Genomic DNA, 17,323 nt, shown 5'->3' on the forward strand with positions numbered 1-17,323 from the left:
AGGCATGCAGGAGTGGTTCAATATATGGAAATCCATCAATGTGATCCACCATATTAACAAACTGAAAGAAAAAAAATTATTATTAATCTCCTTAGATACTGAAAAAGCATTTGACAAAATCCAACATCCATTCATGTTTAAAGTCTTGGAGAGATCAGGGATACAAGGCACATATCTAAACATAGTAAAGGCGATATACAGCAATCTTACAGCCAACATCAAACTAAACAGAGAAAAACATAAAGCACTTCCACCAAAATCAGGGAAAAGGCAAGGCTGCCCACTCTCTCCATGTCTCTTCAATATAGTTCTGAAAGTCCTTGCTAGAGCAATAAGACAATTGAAGGAGATCAAGGGGATACAGATGGGAAAGGAAGAAGTCAAAGTATCACTATTTGCAGATGATATGATAGTACACGTGAGTGACCCCAAACCAGGGAACTCCTACAGCTGATAAACACTTTCAGCAAAGTGGCCGTATATAAAATTAACTCAAAAAAAAAAATCAGTAGCCTTCCTGTATACAAAAGACAAAAGGGGTGAGAGAGAAATTAGAGAAACAAAACCATTCACAATAGCCACAAATGACATAAAGTACCTTGGAGTAACCCTAACCAAGCAAATCAAAGACTTGTATGAAAAAAAATTTCAAGTCTCTGAAGAAAGAATTAGAAGAAGATATCAGAAGATGGAAAGATCTCCCATACTCATGGCTTGGAAGGATTAACATAGTATTAATGGCCATCTTACCAAAAGCAATCTACAGATTTAATGCAATTCCCATCAAATTACCAACACAATTCTTTACAGACCTAGAAAGAAAAATTCTCAACTTCATATGGAACAACAAGAATTCCAGAATTGCTAAAACAATCCTCTACAATAAAAGATCTTCTGGAGGTATCTCCATCCCTGATCTCAAGCTGTACTATAGAGCAACAGTTATAAAAACTGCATGGTACTGGCATAGAAACAGAATGGTGGATCAATGGAATCGAACAGAAGACCCAGAAATAAACCCACACACTTACGGACACCTGATCTTTGACAAAGATGCTAAAACCATACAATGGAAAAAAAAATAGTATCTTCAACAAATGGTGCTGGTCCACTGGATGTCTACATGTAGAAAAATGAAAATAGATCCAAACCTATCACTCTGCACAAAACTGAAGTCCAAGTGGATCGAAGACCTCAACATAAAACCAGACACATTAAATCGGCTAGAAAAAAAAAAGACGGAATACCCTAGAACTCATTGGTACAGGAGAAAACTTCCTAAAGAGAACACCAACAGCACAGTCTCTAAGAGCAGCAATCAATAAATGGGACCTCATGAAACTGAAAAGCTTCTGTAAAGCCAAGGACACCATCATCAAAACAAAACGACTGCCTACAGATTGGGAAAAAAATCTTCACCAACCCTTTATGTGACAGAGGACTAATATCCAGTATATATAAAGAACTAAACAAGCTGAAAAGCAATAAACCAAGTAATCCACTTAAAAAATGGGGAACAGAGCTAAACAGACAACTCTCTGTAGAGGAATATCTAATGGCAGAGAAACACTTAAAGAAATGTTCAACATCATTAGCCATTAGGGAAATGCAAAGCAAAATGACCATGAGATTTCACTTTACACCCATCAGATTGGCCAAGATGAAAAACTCAAGTGACATCACATGCTGGAGAGGTTGTGGAGAAAGGGGAACCCTTCTCCACTGCTGGTGGGAATGTAAACTTGTACAACCACTCTGGAAATCAATCTGGCGCTTTCTCAAGACAACTAGGAATAGCGCTTCCTCAAGATTCAGCCATGCCAATCCTAGGCATATATCCAAAAGAGGCTCAAGTACACAGTAAGGACATTTGCTCAACCATGTTTGTAGCAGCTTTATTTGTAATAGCCAGAAGCTGGAAACAGCCCAGATGCCCCTCAACTGAAAAATGGATGCAGAAATTGTGGTACATCTACACAATGGAATATTACTCAGCAATGAAAAATAAGGAAACAATGAAATTTGCAGGTAAATGGTGGGACCTGGAAAGGATCATCCTGAGTGAGCTGTCTTAGAAGCAGAAAGACACACATGGTATATACTCACTCATAGAGACATATAATATAGGATAAACCTACTAAAATCTGTACATCTAAAGAAACTAATCAAGAGAGAGGACTCTGACTAAAATGCTCAATCCCCATTCTGAAAGGCAAAGAGAATGGACACCAGAAGAAGAATACAGGAAACAAGTTAGGAACCTGCCACAGAGGGCCTCTGAAAGGCTCTGCCCTGCAAGACTATCAAAGCAGATGCTGAGACTTATGGCCAACTGTCTGGCAGAGTGCATGGAATCTTATGTAAGAAGTGGGAAATGGTAAGATCTGGAGAGGACAGGAACTCCACAAGGAGAGCAACAGAACCAGAAAATTTAAACACAAGGGTCTTCCCAGAGACTCATACTCCAACCAAGTATCATGCATGGAGATAATCTAGAACCCCTGCACAGATGTAGCCCATGCCAATTTAGAGTCCAAGTAGGTTCCATGGTTATGGGAAGAGGGACTGCCTCTGACATAATCTGATTGGCCTGCCCTTTGATCACCTCCCCCTGAGGGGGGAGCAGCCTTACCAGGCCACAGAAGATGACAACACAGCCACTTCTGATGAGATCTGATAGACTATGATCAGAAGGATGGAGAGGGACCTCCCCTATCCATGGACTTGGGGAGGGGCATGAGTGAAGAACGGGGAGAGAAGGCGGGATTGGGAGAGGAGGAGGGAGGGGCTTATGCAGGAATACAAATTGAATAAAGTATAATTAATAAAGGTAAAAAAATGAAAAGAAAGAAAGTTAGCACCAGCAAAATATACACTTCTCAAATTTTCTAGTTTGACAAAAGTCAAACTTATGTTTCCCTGATAATAAATCCACACTCCACCTTGTAGGTGCTTGCTAGCACTCTGCAAAATGACCAAAGCATGTGCAAACCAAACATAACAATTATTGTGTGCATTTCCAATGAACATCTTAATGAAATCACCATTGCACATCCATATAAATTCTTTGAGCGTGAAGAAGACAGAGAATGTTTCTGGTTGCATTTCACTGGAAGCTCTCTCAGGATTACATTATTCGATGCCTTTGCCAACCATAGTTGAGTTACACAGACTGATCAGAAAATCTCTTAGAAAAGCCCATGTTTTGTAACTGTGTTACATAACTTATTAGAAAAAAAGAAACTGATAATATTTGAAAGTAAGGCTTAAAGTTAGACAAAATATTAAAGATTTAAATCCGTATATTCAGTGAAGCCCTGTGTATCACTATAGATAATAATTCTGTATATTAAAAAAACAATGAGCATTAATCAGCTTATTTACAATGCATGCATATATGTGCAAAAGTGCACACACACACTTCAAAGTCTTGTTAAAAACAGCAACAAAGAATAAATTAGTAGGCAGAGATAGAAAAGTAGATACTCTTATAATTATATTTTGTTATAATACAGTATATTATGAATTGCTTTACACACACAAGAGAGGGAGAAAGAGAGTGTGTTTGTGCGTTATAGAATTGGTGAAATCTTAGAAGTCATCAGTCCAAACTGACAGCCTCTTTCAGGCTGTAGGTCTATGTTCAGTACAAAATTTCTTAACTTTGAGTTTTTTCCCTTTCTTTATAAACATCCTCTAATTGTTTCAGCTATACGTTGTAATAACCATTTCTTTAGCATTAAAAGTCAAGCACATGGTGTGTGCATCCCATCAAACTTGCTTCTAAGAGCCGTGATGAAGCTCTGAATTCTTGATGTACTTGGTCATTCTGGGTTTCTGAAATAATGAAACATTATTTCATTCTCTCAAGTAAAACTAAAAAATAAAACCTTCTGTCTCTTCATGAAATCTGACTCCTGATTTTTCCTTCTACAGGTTGACACTTCTGCATCTTTACTACCTGTAGAATGTAGTAAAAGGACTTACTTCATCCCCGCTCATTGCTGCTAAGGTTATTCAGAATCATGGAAGAAACTTCACTAACTCAAATGCACTTCACCTGCTCGTAAAATAACCGTTTAGTAAAAAGCAATCCAACCGTGCTTCAGAAGTTCAGATCGCACTGTTCTTCAGACTTGGGCAGATATAATCATCACTTTGCACAGAGTGCTTTGCGAATAGGACTGATGCCACCCATTAGAACTGCTTTAGTAGCAGAGTGCTGTCCAATTTGAGATTCTGGAACAATCCAAGAACTTTACTAGTTTTAATAGCCTGGGGACGGAGCCTTACCATAATGTGATTTCTTAAGAACAAAGAAATATTATACATTGTGTGTATAAAAATAGAATGTAAACTACATGGTATGTGTATGTACACTTATTTGTATGTGTGTAAGTACAAGTGTGTGGGTGTAGCTGTCAGAGATTGATGTAGATATCTTCCTTGATTATTCTTCACCTTATATATTGAGACAGGGTCTCTCCCTTGAACCGGTAACTGGCTGATTCAGCTAGCTCCCCAGCTTATTTCAGGGCTCTTTCATCTCTGCCTTCTAAACACTGGAAATAAAAGTGGCTGGCTACAACTTCTCAGCATTCACATGTGTTCTGGAGATTAAATCTCCAATGCCTACAGTTATTTAGCAAGTTTTTTTTAAGCAACTGGGACATCTCTACAGCCCCCCAAATTCCTATTCCTAAAGTCTCAGTGAAAAAAAAAAGAATGATTTTCAGTTATAGAGAATTTACAACCATGTCACCATTTCCACCATCTATTTGTAGACTAGTTTAATGTCTATGCAAGGAAACCTTATTCCATTTTCAGTCACTCTCCATTCCCATCCTCAGCACCAGAATATTAATGTTTCTGTCTCTAGGGATTTGCTTTTTCTACAGAATTCTCATAAAGGAATCATGCAGTATGTGATGATTTTCATCTGGCTCTTGAGGAGTACATTAACCAGCAACTTTAAAATGACAGTGAAAAGCATTAATTGAGAATGACTCATATGTCCTCTCAGTTTTTAGTTCCACCCATTTGATTAATATACACAAAGAGCCAAGCAAAGATAAAGCATGCTATTAGCCAAAGAATTTTATTTAGGATTCCAAAATAGATCCAGGTCTTTTTCTGTTTTATTTTTCAGTGTTGCATCATGGAGCTGTTCTCCACACCCATCCTCACCACCAGAACTACATGCTGACCCTTTGGAGCTTCAAAGTTAAAAAAAAAAATGACACTGTGTCTCTTGCACACACTTCACTTTTCCAAAGATGGAGTCAAAAGAGATGTATAATCATTTAGCTAAACTCACATGGAGCCTCACATGGAGTTTAGCTAAATGTGCACAAACAGTAATCAAGACCATCAGGTTAGCCCAAAGTAGAACTGTGGTCTCAAAATCCAGAACTAAGCGAAATAGAGCACATAGCCAATGCAAGACAAAGCCAAGAAATAGATGAAGAAATAAAGCATTGAAGGGAAAATGCCTTTATTTCAGCCACATGTTTATAATATACAGTGTGGTTTCAACCACATTTAAGTAATGCAAATTATGACACTGTGCCTCCCACACTCATGGCAGGAAGCCATGTTGTATGTACACCCCTCCATGTTTCAGGTAGTAGTATTGGATCTTCGTGTATTATAGACAACTGTATGCTGGGATCTTCAATAGTCAGGTCTCAAGTTGGGCCAGTCATTGGTTTGCCATTCCCTCAATCTCTGCTCCATTTTCATCCAGCATTTCCTATAGGGAAAACAAGCTTTGGATTGAGTGCTTTTTGGGTCAGTAGGCATCCCCCTTCCTCCACTGGAAGTTCCACTAATCTATAGGAGGTGGAAATTTCATACTCCATATCCCCTACCACTTGGAATCTCTGCTAGGATCAACGCATAGATTCCTGCGGGCCTCCCCTGTGGCAGAGAATTTCCGTTCTCTCTTCCGGTCCTTACCTTCCTTCTCTTCCTCCCTTGCCCTCATGACACTTGATCACTATCCCTATTACCCTCCCCACCCCATCTACTACACTGCTTCCTCCCTTCACTTTAATGTTTATTTTATTGCCTTTTCTTAATGAGATTCAAGCATCCTACCTTGGGCTCTCAGTGTATTTGGGTCTGTGGATTGTTGCATGGTTATCCTATACATTATGGCTAATGTCCACTTATAAGTGAGTACATATCATGTGTGTCTTTCTAAGTCTGGGTTTCCTCACTCAGGATGACCTTTCCTAGTTCCAGCCATTTGCCTGCAAATTGCATGATGTCTTTGTTTTTAATAGCTGAGTAATATTCCATTGTATAAGTACACCATATTTTTTCTGTCTTTTCTTCAACCACCGACACTAGTCTGTTATATTTGAAGACAGGGACTTAGCACAACGGTCTTCTGTGAGGCTTCATCCATCACCTGAAGAACACAAATGCGGGGATCTACAGCCTAACAATAGACAAGCTTGGGAAGTTTTGTGAAAGAGTGGGAGAAAGGATGGAAGGATCCATATGGGTCATGGACACCACAAAAAGACCTACAGAGTAAACTAACCTGGGCCCACGGAGGCTCATAGAGACTGAAATACCAACCAAAGAGCAAGCATCACCCGAACCTAGATCCTCTACAAATAAATAACAGAAGGGCAGCATAAGCTTAAAAAAATAAAAGGAAAATTTGAATTCCTTAGATTCTGAGATCTGTATCTTCTCTACCATCCCTACCCTTTACAAGTTGTTATAGGTTTTAGACCATGCACACATCTATGGCCACAGAGCTTCCTCCAAAAGTACTCTGAGGAGTGGCAACCTAAGCAAACAGATGCAAGAGTCATCAGAATATAGCCTTCCTAAATTGACCAAGTCAGATGTTCACCATATAAAGAACTCTGGATAAGAAACGCAAAGGCTAGGAATATTCACTTGTAAGAGTCTTCATAGTGTGTCATGAAAAGATTGCAAAGGGCAAAAATGCATGCAAGATATGGAAAGCAAAGAGAACAGATTCAATTTTAAACAAGCCAAAGACTGATATGTTAATCCATTCAGGAAGGTTGGGAGCCTATCACCTCTTACTAGGTTGTACTTTATAATGCTGTGGCATTAGAGATTATTAGAGATTAAGTTTTCACCACCTGAACTTTGGGGCACGTCTATTCACAACAACACTAACAAAATCTATATTTACTGATACCAGTGAAACTTCCTTTTATGACTTGGTCTCAACACCTTCCCTTCTTCATTAGTTATTTCTTCTAAACTTGAGTATCCCCCAATCTTTGTTGTTGTTTTTTTTGGGGGGGTTGTTTTGTTTTGTTTTGTTTTTGCAATTCTCAAATGTCACCTCTGCATTATACCTCTTACTTTCATCCTGTTTTGTGAATAGGATACAGGAATATTAACAGAGATAAATAAACTGAACATATAAACATGCCCTTTATTTCTCCTTATCATTAAAAGCCAAGGAATGAGTTTAGAACTTCTTTATAGAAATGAATTTGCATTTTGAAGTTAACCTTTCCAAGAGACCTATGCTTTCAGTACATAAGTCTCTATTTCTTCTGGTCTCAAACCATATCTCATTCATTGTACAGTCCTGTGCAAAGCTTTCTTAACCCTTGTGAGTCTTCTTGCTACCATACCCTGGATTTTTGTCTGATATTTCATATTAAAAACCATACCCTTTGAGTTATCTACTCAGTTTATAAAGCTGCAGACATATTAAACCCAGAAGCAGCTCTATAGCCCAGCCACTATCTCTAAACAGAGTCTCTCCATTTTCCAATGGGACACTTCATTCTGTTTTCTAGTCTAAATAATGGCCCGTTTAGTGAGCCGTCATACACTATAAAGGGAATCACGCTAACCAGTTATTCATTTTTTGCCACAGTTTCTAATCCATTGAAAAATTCAGATGCACAACAGTGGGGTGCCTTATGTGACTGCTACTGAGAAAAATGAATAGAGAATATAGGAAAAAAAAAACTATGTTTTTGTTTCAAGACAGAGTTTCTTTGTGCAGCCGTGGTTGTCTAAGAAATAGCTCTGTACACCAATCTGGCCTTAAATTTATAGAGATATGTTTGTCCTTGACTCCTGAGCACTGGGGTTAAATGAATGCACCACCACCACGTGACTGGTGAAGACAACACTGAAGATCAGATGAAAAATACTTGCAAAAAGGCATTCAAGTTTAGACATCCACTCTGCCGATCCATCTTGACACAGTTGTAGAATACAGAATAAATAGAACAAAAGTCTGCATCCAACAGATCCAAGTCAAGTTTTCTCATCACTGCACAGAGAGAGGAAGCACCATTAACTACTACTTAGCTAAATAGAAAATAAACAGTACAAAGAAAACAGAAAACAATTTTAGGAAGATCTTACCTAAGAGTCACAAAATATAACAGACACATTTGGATAAATATTATTTCCTAGGAGGAGGAACAAGAAGAAAAATAGATAATACGTCTCATATAAATGCTCAAATTGTCTAAATTGGCTGAAAATATTAGTAGATTTGTATTTTATTCATGAGTCAGAATTTAAAAAAATATGAAGAGGAGAAGTACTATTTCCAAGAGTCTAAACTCATCATATGGGATAACTTCCTGTAATTTATTTTGATTTTTGAGATAATGAATACACTGAGGTTTAGCAGACTGTACTGGAAGTTACGTGAACATGTTCTTTACACTGTTTAATATTTATTCCTTCTTGCTGTTCTAGAAGTCTGGGAGAAAAATCACACAGTCCCTTTAAACCCCATTTATTTCCCCAAAACAAGTGATAGTAGCTATTCCATAGGCAGCCCGTTTATGTAGGTACTTATCAAAGTATTTAAAGTGTGGCTATAATAATTATTACCGTATGCAATAGCTATGATAATGTATAACAATATTGATGAGTATGCCTTTATTATGAAGGAATCATCACAGCTTATGGCTGTATTTCCCATCTACAAGATTATGCCCCTTTTATTATTAGTTTTACTGGACAGTCTTCATAGCTGACTGGTAACTCTTGATCTCATCTTCACTTGGCCCACACTATTGCAGAGAACACTTGCATCTCCAAACGTTCACAAAAATCTCTCCTCTGAAGTTCCCCTAGGAATACATTTGTAGCTCTTTGCATTTCTTGGAAAGTTTCTATATTTCTACCACAGTATGGTGCCAAGCAGAGTTTTTATAGCCATGATCCTTTTGTCAGGAAAATAGCTTCCAGATTAACACCCTTGAGAAAAGGATTCCCAGTTGGGAGAGTCATGGTTTCCATGATTCTTCTGTAGCGGTGATCCAAAATATCTTCTCTAGTAATGTAGCTTTTTGGACTTAACTCGTTCATGTCTGCTATAGAAGCTAATGCCTTCCAACTCCATGTGTGGTCAGCTACACAAAATCACCTACGGAGGTTTTCTAAAATTGTAGATGCCTAGTTCTTGGGTCTAAAGACCAAAATCTTAAAGAATATAGGAAAGAGACAAATGCCTATGTGTTTAAGTGGAAATATTCCACCAAGGAACAAACTGGAAATGCTGTTGGGAAATCATTTTTATTAATTTTTTAAATAATTTTGCTAATTTTTATTTTTCTTGAGTTGTTATAGAAATACATTAAAAAATCTAACAATGAAAAAATGGACCAAATATATATATTTATAACAGCTGGCATACACATGTGCTCATAAACAAACGGCCAGTAAATATGAGAAGAGTGGCTTAAATGAATTTGTAATTAATGAAAGAACTTCAATTAGAACTAAAAGTAGATGCTAATTTCACAGTTGGCATAAAGCTGGACATTACATCTGGTGAGAAGTAGCAGTGGGATCAAATTGATATAAAAATTTGATATTGCTGGTAGCAATATCCATCAATAATTTAAATCCATATGTCTTTGAGATACACCATCCACATAGAGAAATATGGCATCTAAATATCCTTAGGACAAATGTAGAACATACATAAAGATATATAAAATATATCTAAGAGCACACAAACAAATATGTGCATATATACCAGAATTTATCACTTCAGTTTACTTTGAAAGACACAAATAAACACAAAGCAGAAAATTTACTTCCAGCAAATAAAATCAAATACAGAATTAGTTAATATAATACCTATGATATATTGACATAAAAAAAGAGCCACTAAAAAGAGTAAAGGATTTGGAATGGTATTAATAGCTGTCTTCAAACTACTGTTAAATGAAATCGTGACATTAAAAAGCAAAATGTTAACTGGGTCTAAAAGATGTTATATATCTTAGTAACCTTTCTATCTACTATACTTTGTAGCATACAAATACTTAGCTCAATTTGACTTTTAAATTGGAAGAAAACTCTCCTGGTGATCTTGATACATTGCCAAGTTTGGAAAGTGCTATTATGCTTGATTAAATACTACATTGTTTTGGTTAATCACATATCTAGTTAACATGCTGCTAAGTTACTAGATTATCTGAAAGATTAAATGAGATAATAAATGAGAAAACATTATTAGTAATCCCCAAAACTTTGTAAATTACTGTGTTAGTTCAATAGTCATTAAACATTTTATGACTATTAGAAGAATAAGATTCTAAAAATAGGAGGCATAAAGAAAAACAAGACCAAGTACATGGCACAAAGTAGTTCACAGTAGAATGAGGAAGATACGTTATCTCTTGTCACCAAATGAAGCTTCCAATTCTGGAATTAGGTTAAATCTAATTGAGTTGTTGGCCAAAGGTGTGCCATGGAAATTCCCAAACTACCCAGGCTGTTGGCAAGACTATAGGTGGCTCACCACAAACTGACCGCAAGGCCCCATTGCCAAAGACTACACTTACACAACTGACTGAACATGGAGAATTCAAGTTGGTGCCTACATAGATCCTTAAGCCTTATTTTCTTACACCTTTGATACAAAAAAAGATTCTGCATGCTACCAAAAGAAAAACATAAACACCAAGCCAAACACAAGCCTTTGGTCTATAATGGTGTCCTATCTGCAAGATACGTTATGGTAATGGTGGCCCAAAGCTTGTGGACATAACCAACCAAGATCTGCTTTGGCTGAATGCTCACTCCTTGAAATAGAGCTCATAATTCCTGACACTACCTGGGCAACCAAGAAACTATGACTAGTTACCCGAGCACCTAAGGAAAAACAAAATAATACTACTGTTCTAAATAGTAAAATAAAGTAAAAACTTTTAATGACATTCTGCTATACTCATAGAACAGTATCTTGTTCAGAGATTATCTGAGAAGCCTCTTCCTGTAACAAATGTAAACAAATACAGAGACCCATGGCCAGACATTATGCAGAGAATGAGAGGTCTTAGAACACTCAGCCTCAAATAAGATGTCTCTATCGAATCTTTTTCTTCTGAGCTCACAGAACACTGCTGAAGAGGAAGCAAACAGAAGAGCCAGAGGGCATGAAGCACCCAAGAAGAAAATAAGGCCCTCTAAATCAATACATCCAAAGTGCAACTGAACTCATAGAGATTGAAGTGGCAGGTATAGGGCCTGCAGAGGTCTAAGCCAGGTCCTGTGCATACACATTCTTATTTCCAGTTTAGTGGGTTTTTATTAATTTTTTATTTAACTGTTATTAATTACACTTTATTCACTTTGTATCCCCCCATAAGCCCCTCCCTCCTCCCCTCCCGATCCCACCTCCCACCCCCTTCTTCACGCATGCCCCTCCCCAAGTCCACTGATAGGGGAGGTCCTCCTCTCCTTCTTTCTGAACTTAGTCTATCAGTTCTCATCAGTTTAGTGTTTTTTTTTTAAGATTCCCAAATATTTGAAAAAGTGGGTCCCTTATTCTTATGCCTTCTCCTGGATTCTTTTCCTCATGTTCATTTGTTTTGTCCAATTTTGATGTGTTAGTTTTGTTCTATCTTATATATTTTATTTTTATCCCTCAGAAGCTTATTCGTTTTCTTTTTTGAACTCTTTGTTTTAATTTTTATCATTTATTACGATTTATTCCATTTGTATGCAGGCTGTTTGTTTTCTAATGAAAGGCAGAGAGGGAGTTGATCCAGGTGGGATGGGAGGGGAGGAGGAGCTGAGAGGGAAAAAGGAAACTGTAATCAGGATATATTGTGTAAGACAAACATCGGTTTTCAATAAAGGGTGATTTATATGAGTCTATATAACAAATAAATTAATAAATAACTATAATTTAAAAGATTGAAAAGTGGAACAATACATAAATAGCATTATAAAAAGGTCTCCAAATATCATTACAGGAATATGATGGTGTCAAACTGAGAAAATTCCGTAGATGAAGTTCTTGACTCTTTAAGAATATAAATGAGAAGTTTATAATGCAAAAAGATCACACTTGCTGAAACCAGAAATTCAAATGAGACATGCTTGTTCTAGAAGGGAATGCATGTAATTGACACATGCATGGACATCGATTTTTCTATTATTTTACTTTCCTAATATATCGTAAACACTACTGATCACATTGTAACCCTGTTTGATAACACACTCATATGCTGTATACCACTGTAACTTGTATGTATGTTAGTGTAATTGTGAGAAACAAACAGGTTCGTTAGTGTAGTATTAAATTTCAGAGCAAATCAGAACATTATGAAATCACTAAACTATTGCTAATTACAAAAACAACAACACAAGTAAATATGATATACCTTCATGCAAGTTATGGTAAAATTGACCATCAAATCTGTTATATGCTGACATGTACATGATGCATGTAGCCTTCTGCACACAACAGTCTCTTGAAAATAATTAGGAATGAACAAAGAGAACATTGGCCAAAGATAATAATTTTAAGTAAAATTGTTTTTCAACTGTTCAGCACACCACAAAACACTTGGACTTGAAAAAAAGTTGTAACTTATCTTTGAGTATTTTATTTTTATAATTCATACACATTGACATTTCTTACCTATTCTTGACTATGTCTTATTTTGGCATTGTCAAGATGACTGTTAAATCTCCATTAATGAATTTGCTTTGTGGTTAGAGCCAATAGGAGCACTAAACTTAATTAACATTAAGAAGTACTTTCTATCCAGTTTTACTGGAGAATTTCAATTTCAGATTTCTCTGTCAAAATACTACTTGGGTGACTTCCAGGATAGCACTTAAGTGCATAGGATACAAATCTGCAGGTCAAAACTATGGCTAGACCTCTTTGCTTCAATATAACAGACTACCTGGCTACAGCAAAATATACTTCCAAAATTCCATTACATGCAAAACTTAGCAGTATGTATATCATTATACTACTTTTTCTACATGAAAAGAGATGAGAATATGAAAGCTCTGTAAACAATTGTGTTTACTTGTGTTTTATGATCAACAAATATTATACTGAAAATGAGGCTGTTCCCAGGTGAATAAAAGCTATTTGGTACCAATATTTAATTCTGTGTGTATGTGTGAAATTCATTTATCTGTTCTATTCTTATATCTTAAGTCGTTTTTTTTTTTTTCAATTAATTACTCTACTTCTATTTGTATACCAAAGACAAAAGGCCGAGAAAAAAATTAGGAAAACAACACCCTTCACAATAGCCACTAATAACATAAAGTACCTTGGGGTGACACTAACCAAGCAAGTGAAAGACCTGTTTGAGAAAAACTTCAAGTCTCTGAAGAAAGAAATTGAAGAAGATCTCAGAAGATGGAAAGATCTCCCGTGCTCATGGATTGGTAGGATTAACATTGTGAAAATGGCCATCCTGCCAAAAGCAATCTACAGATTCAATGCAATTCCCATCAAAATACCAACTCAATTCTTTACAGACCTTGAAAAAAAGATTCTCAGCTTCATATGGAGAAACAAAAAACCCAGAATCTCCAAAACAATCCTGTACAACAACAGATCATCTGGAGGTATCTCCATCCCCGATCTCAAGTTGTACTACAGAGCAATAGTAATAAAAACTGCATGGTATTGGCATAGAAACAGAAAGGAGGATCAATGGAACCGCATAGAAGACCCAGAAATAAACCCACACACCTATGAATACTCAATATTTGACAAAGCAGCCAAAACCATTCAATGGAAAAAAGACAGCATCTTCAACAAATGGTGCTGGTCCAACTGGATGTCCACATGCAGAAAAATGAAAATAGATCTATATTTATCACCCTGCACAAAACTAAAGTCCAAGTGGATCAAAGACCTCAACATAAAACCAGATACTCTAAATCAGTTAGAAGAAAAAGTGGGGAACAGCCTAGAACTCATTGGCACAGGAGACAACTTCCTGAACAGAACACCAACAGCACAGGCTCTAAGAGCAACAATCAATAAATGGGACCTCATGAAACTGAAAAGCTTCTGTAAAGCAAAGGACACTGTCATCAAAACAAAATGCCTGCCTACAGATTGGGAAAGAATCTTCACTAACCCTTTATCTGACAGAGGACTAATATCGAGTATATACAAAGAACTAAAGAAGCTGAAAAGCAGCAAACCAAGTAATCCACTTAAAAAATGGAGAGCAGAGTTAAACAGAGAATTCTCGACAGAGGAATATCGAATGGCAGAGAAACACTTAAAGAAATGTTCATCCTCATTAGCCATCAGGGAAATGCAAATCAAAACGACCCTGAGATATCACCTTACACCCATCAGAATGGCCAAGATGAAAAACTCAAGGGACAACACATGCTGGAGAGGTTGTGGAGAAAAGGGAACCCTCCTCCACTGCTGATGGGAATGTAAACTGATACAACCACTCTGGAAATCTATCTGGCGCTAAGACAATTAGGAATAGTGCTTCCTCAAAACCCAGCTATACCACTCCTAGGTATATACCCAAAGTTTGCTCAAGTACACAAAAGGGATATTTGCTCAACCATGTTTATAGCAGCATTATTTGTAATAGCCAGAACTTGGAAACAACCCAGATGTCCCTCAACGGAGGAATGGATACAGAAATTGTGGTATTTTTACACAATGGAATACTACTCAGCAATCAAAAAGGAGGAAATCATGAAATTTGCAGGCAAATGGTGGGATCTAGAAAAGATCAGCCTGAGTGAAATATCCCAGAAGGAGAAAGACAAACACGGTATATACTCACTTATATAGACCTATAAGATATGATAGACATAATGAAATCTATACACCAAAAAAAGATAATCAAGAGAGCGGACATGGGGTAAGATTATCAATCCTCGTTTAGAAAGACAGATGGGATGCGCATTGAACATTGACAGGAGTCTACTGAGCGCATTTGAAAGACTCTAAGTAGCAGTGTTTTCAAAGCAAAGACTCATGACCAAACCTTTGGCAGAGTACTGGGAATCATAAGAAAGAAGGGGAGTTAGTCTGATGAAGAAAGGATAGGAGCTCCACAAGGACCAAAGATATCTGGGCACAGGGTCTTTTCTGAGACTGACATGCAACCAAGGACCATGTATGAATGTAACCTAGAACCTCTGCTCAGATGTAGCCTGTGGTAGCTCAGTGACCAATTGGTTTCCCATAGTGAGGGGAACAAGGACTATTTCTAACAGGAACTCAATGACTGGCTCTTTGGCCTCCCCACCCCCCAAGGGAGGAGCAGTCCTGTTAGGCCACAGAGGAGAGCTTTGCAGCCAGTCCTGAAGATACCTGATAAAACAGGATCAGATGAATGGGGAGGAGGTCCCCCCTATTAGTGGACTTGGCAAGGGGCACGGTGGAGAGGAGGGAGGGAGGGAGGGAGGGACTGGGAGGGAATGAGGGATCAGGACACGGCTGGGATACAGAGTTAATAAAATGTAACTGATAAGAAAAAATAAAAATAAAAAATAAAATGTTAAAAAAAAGAAAAAAAATTACTCTTCTCCAGTTTTGAAAGACAAAAAAAAATTAAACTGAAATTGTCTTTCTCCAACATTTTATAGTGGAGTTCTATTTTAAATGACAGGCAAAGCCCCTCTTTTCCTTTTCACATGACTCCACAGTAAGAAATGTCAAATTGTTGTACATTAGAATTTTTTCATTTTATATTAACATGCACTTGATCTAATTCTTACTTAGGAAACCAAATACTGATACAACATTAAGACAATAATTTTAATATTTTTCTCAGATTTATTTTGAAACTTCATGTTCCATGTTGAAGTAGAGAAGCCTTGGCTAGTAAAATGTGGTCTATTATTCTTGTATTAAAATATCAAGAAGGATAAGACATATAAAAACCGTAGTAACATAAGGATCTGAGAAAACTGGACACATGATTAAGGTTAGAGCTGGCCAGTTTGAACCTAAATTTTGCTTTTCTGCCTACCTTATAATAGAATTGTTCAGATCTCCAGTTTAGAATTTTACCTTCTTTGGGATTATTTGATTTGTAATGTGCCTTTTAAGCGTAGTGACTGAGCATATAGATTTTCAAATAATTTTTAATAATATTTATCAGCCTATACTTGGGTGTGTTGTACTTATTTTGTCCTGGGCCTCAGTGACATCACCTGCCAGATTGAGTATGCCTGTAATGAAGGGGGCATGATAGTCTGTGCAGCTTGCGTGCATGAACTGCCAAAGGACATTGTGGAAGTTGGCCTGAGCAGTTATGCTGCAGCTTATTGCATTGTGCTGGCCCGAAGGTTTCTCAACAGGTCGGCATGGACAAGATCAACGAAGGCCTAGTGGAGGTGATGTGGAGAGCGACAGCCCGGTGCCTTTGCTTGCTGTTTGGATGCAGGTCTTGCCCGAACCACAACTAGCAATAAAGTTTTTGAGGCCCAGAAGGAAGCTGTGGATGGAGGCTTGTCTATCCCAAATTATCTCAAACGATTCCCTAACTATGACTCTAAAAGAAAGGAGTTCAAGGCAGAAGCACATCAGAAGCACATCAGGGGTCAGAATGTTGCAGACTACATGCGGTGCTTAAGGGGGGAAGATGAAGATGCCTAAAAACAGTTTTCTCAGTACATAAAGAACAACATGACCACAGACATGGTAGAGGATGTACAAGAAGGCTCATGCTGCTATCTGAGATAATCCAGTCTGTGAGAAGGAGCCCAAGAGAAAAGTGAAGGAGAGGTGGAAACTTACCAAAATAGTGCTTGCCCAGAAGGAAGATCAGGTTGCTCAAAAGAAGGCAGGCGTCCTCAGAGCTCATGGACATGTTGTTGAGACCTAAAGCAAATTTCTATGAAGATTTTTTCATAAAGACAATAAATTTCTTGGCCAAGCAACTATTTTTGTGTTAAGCTGTTAATTATGAAACTTTTTTGGATATAGCATGAAGTTACAAAAGCAATTACACATACATATACACAAATACATGTATCAGCGAATGGGATTTGCAATCAGAGTAGACAGATCAAATGAGCTCACATA

The 17,323-nt window shown here is 37.3% G+C and overlaps 1 pseudogene; it reads left to right on the forward strand.

Moving 5' to 3' along the window:
• LOC129691654 (60S ribosomal protein L5-like) overlaps positions 1 to 17,123 on the forward strand; it is a 29,237-nt pseudogene extending 12,114 nt beyond the window's left edge.
• The last annotated feature ends 200 nt before the right edge of the window (positions 17,124 to 17,323 follow it).

Source organism: Psammomys obesus, unplaced genomic scaffold (assembly GCF_907164565.1).
Source record: "Psammomys obesus unplaced genomic scaffold, mPsaObe1.curated_primary_1811, whole genome shotgun sequence".
NCBI classification, from domain to species: domain Eukaryota; kingdom Metazoa; phylum Chordata; class Mammalia; order Rodentia; family Muridae; genus Psammomys; species Psammomys obesus.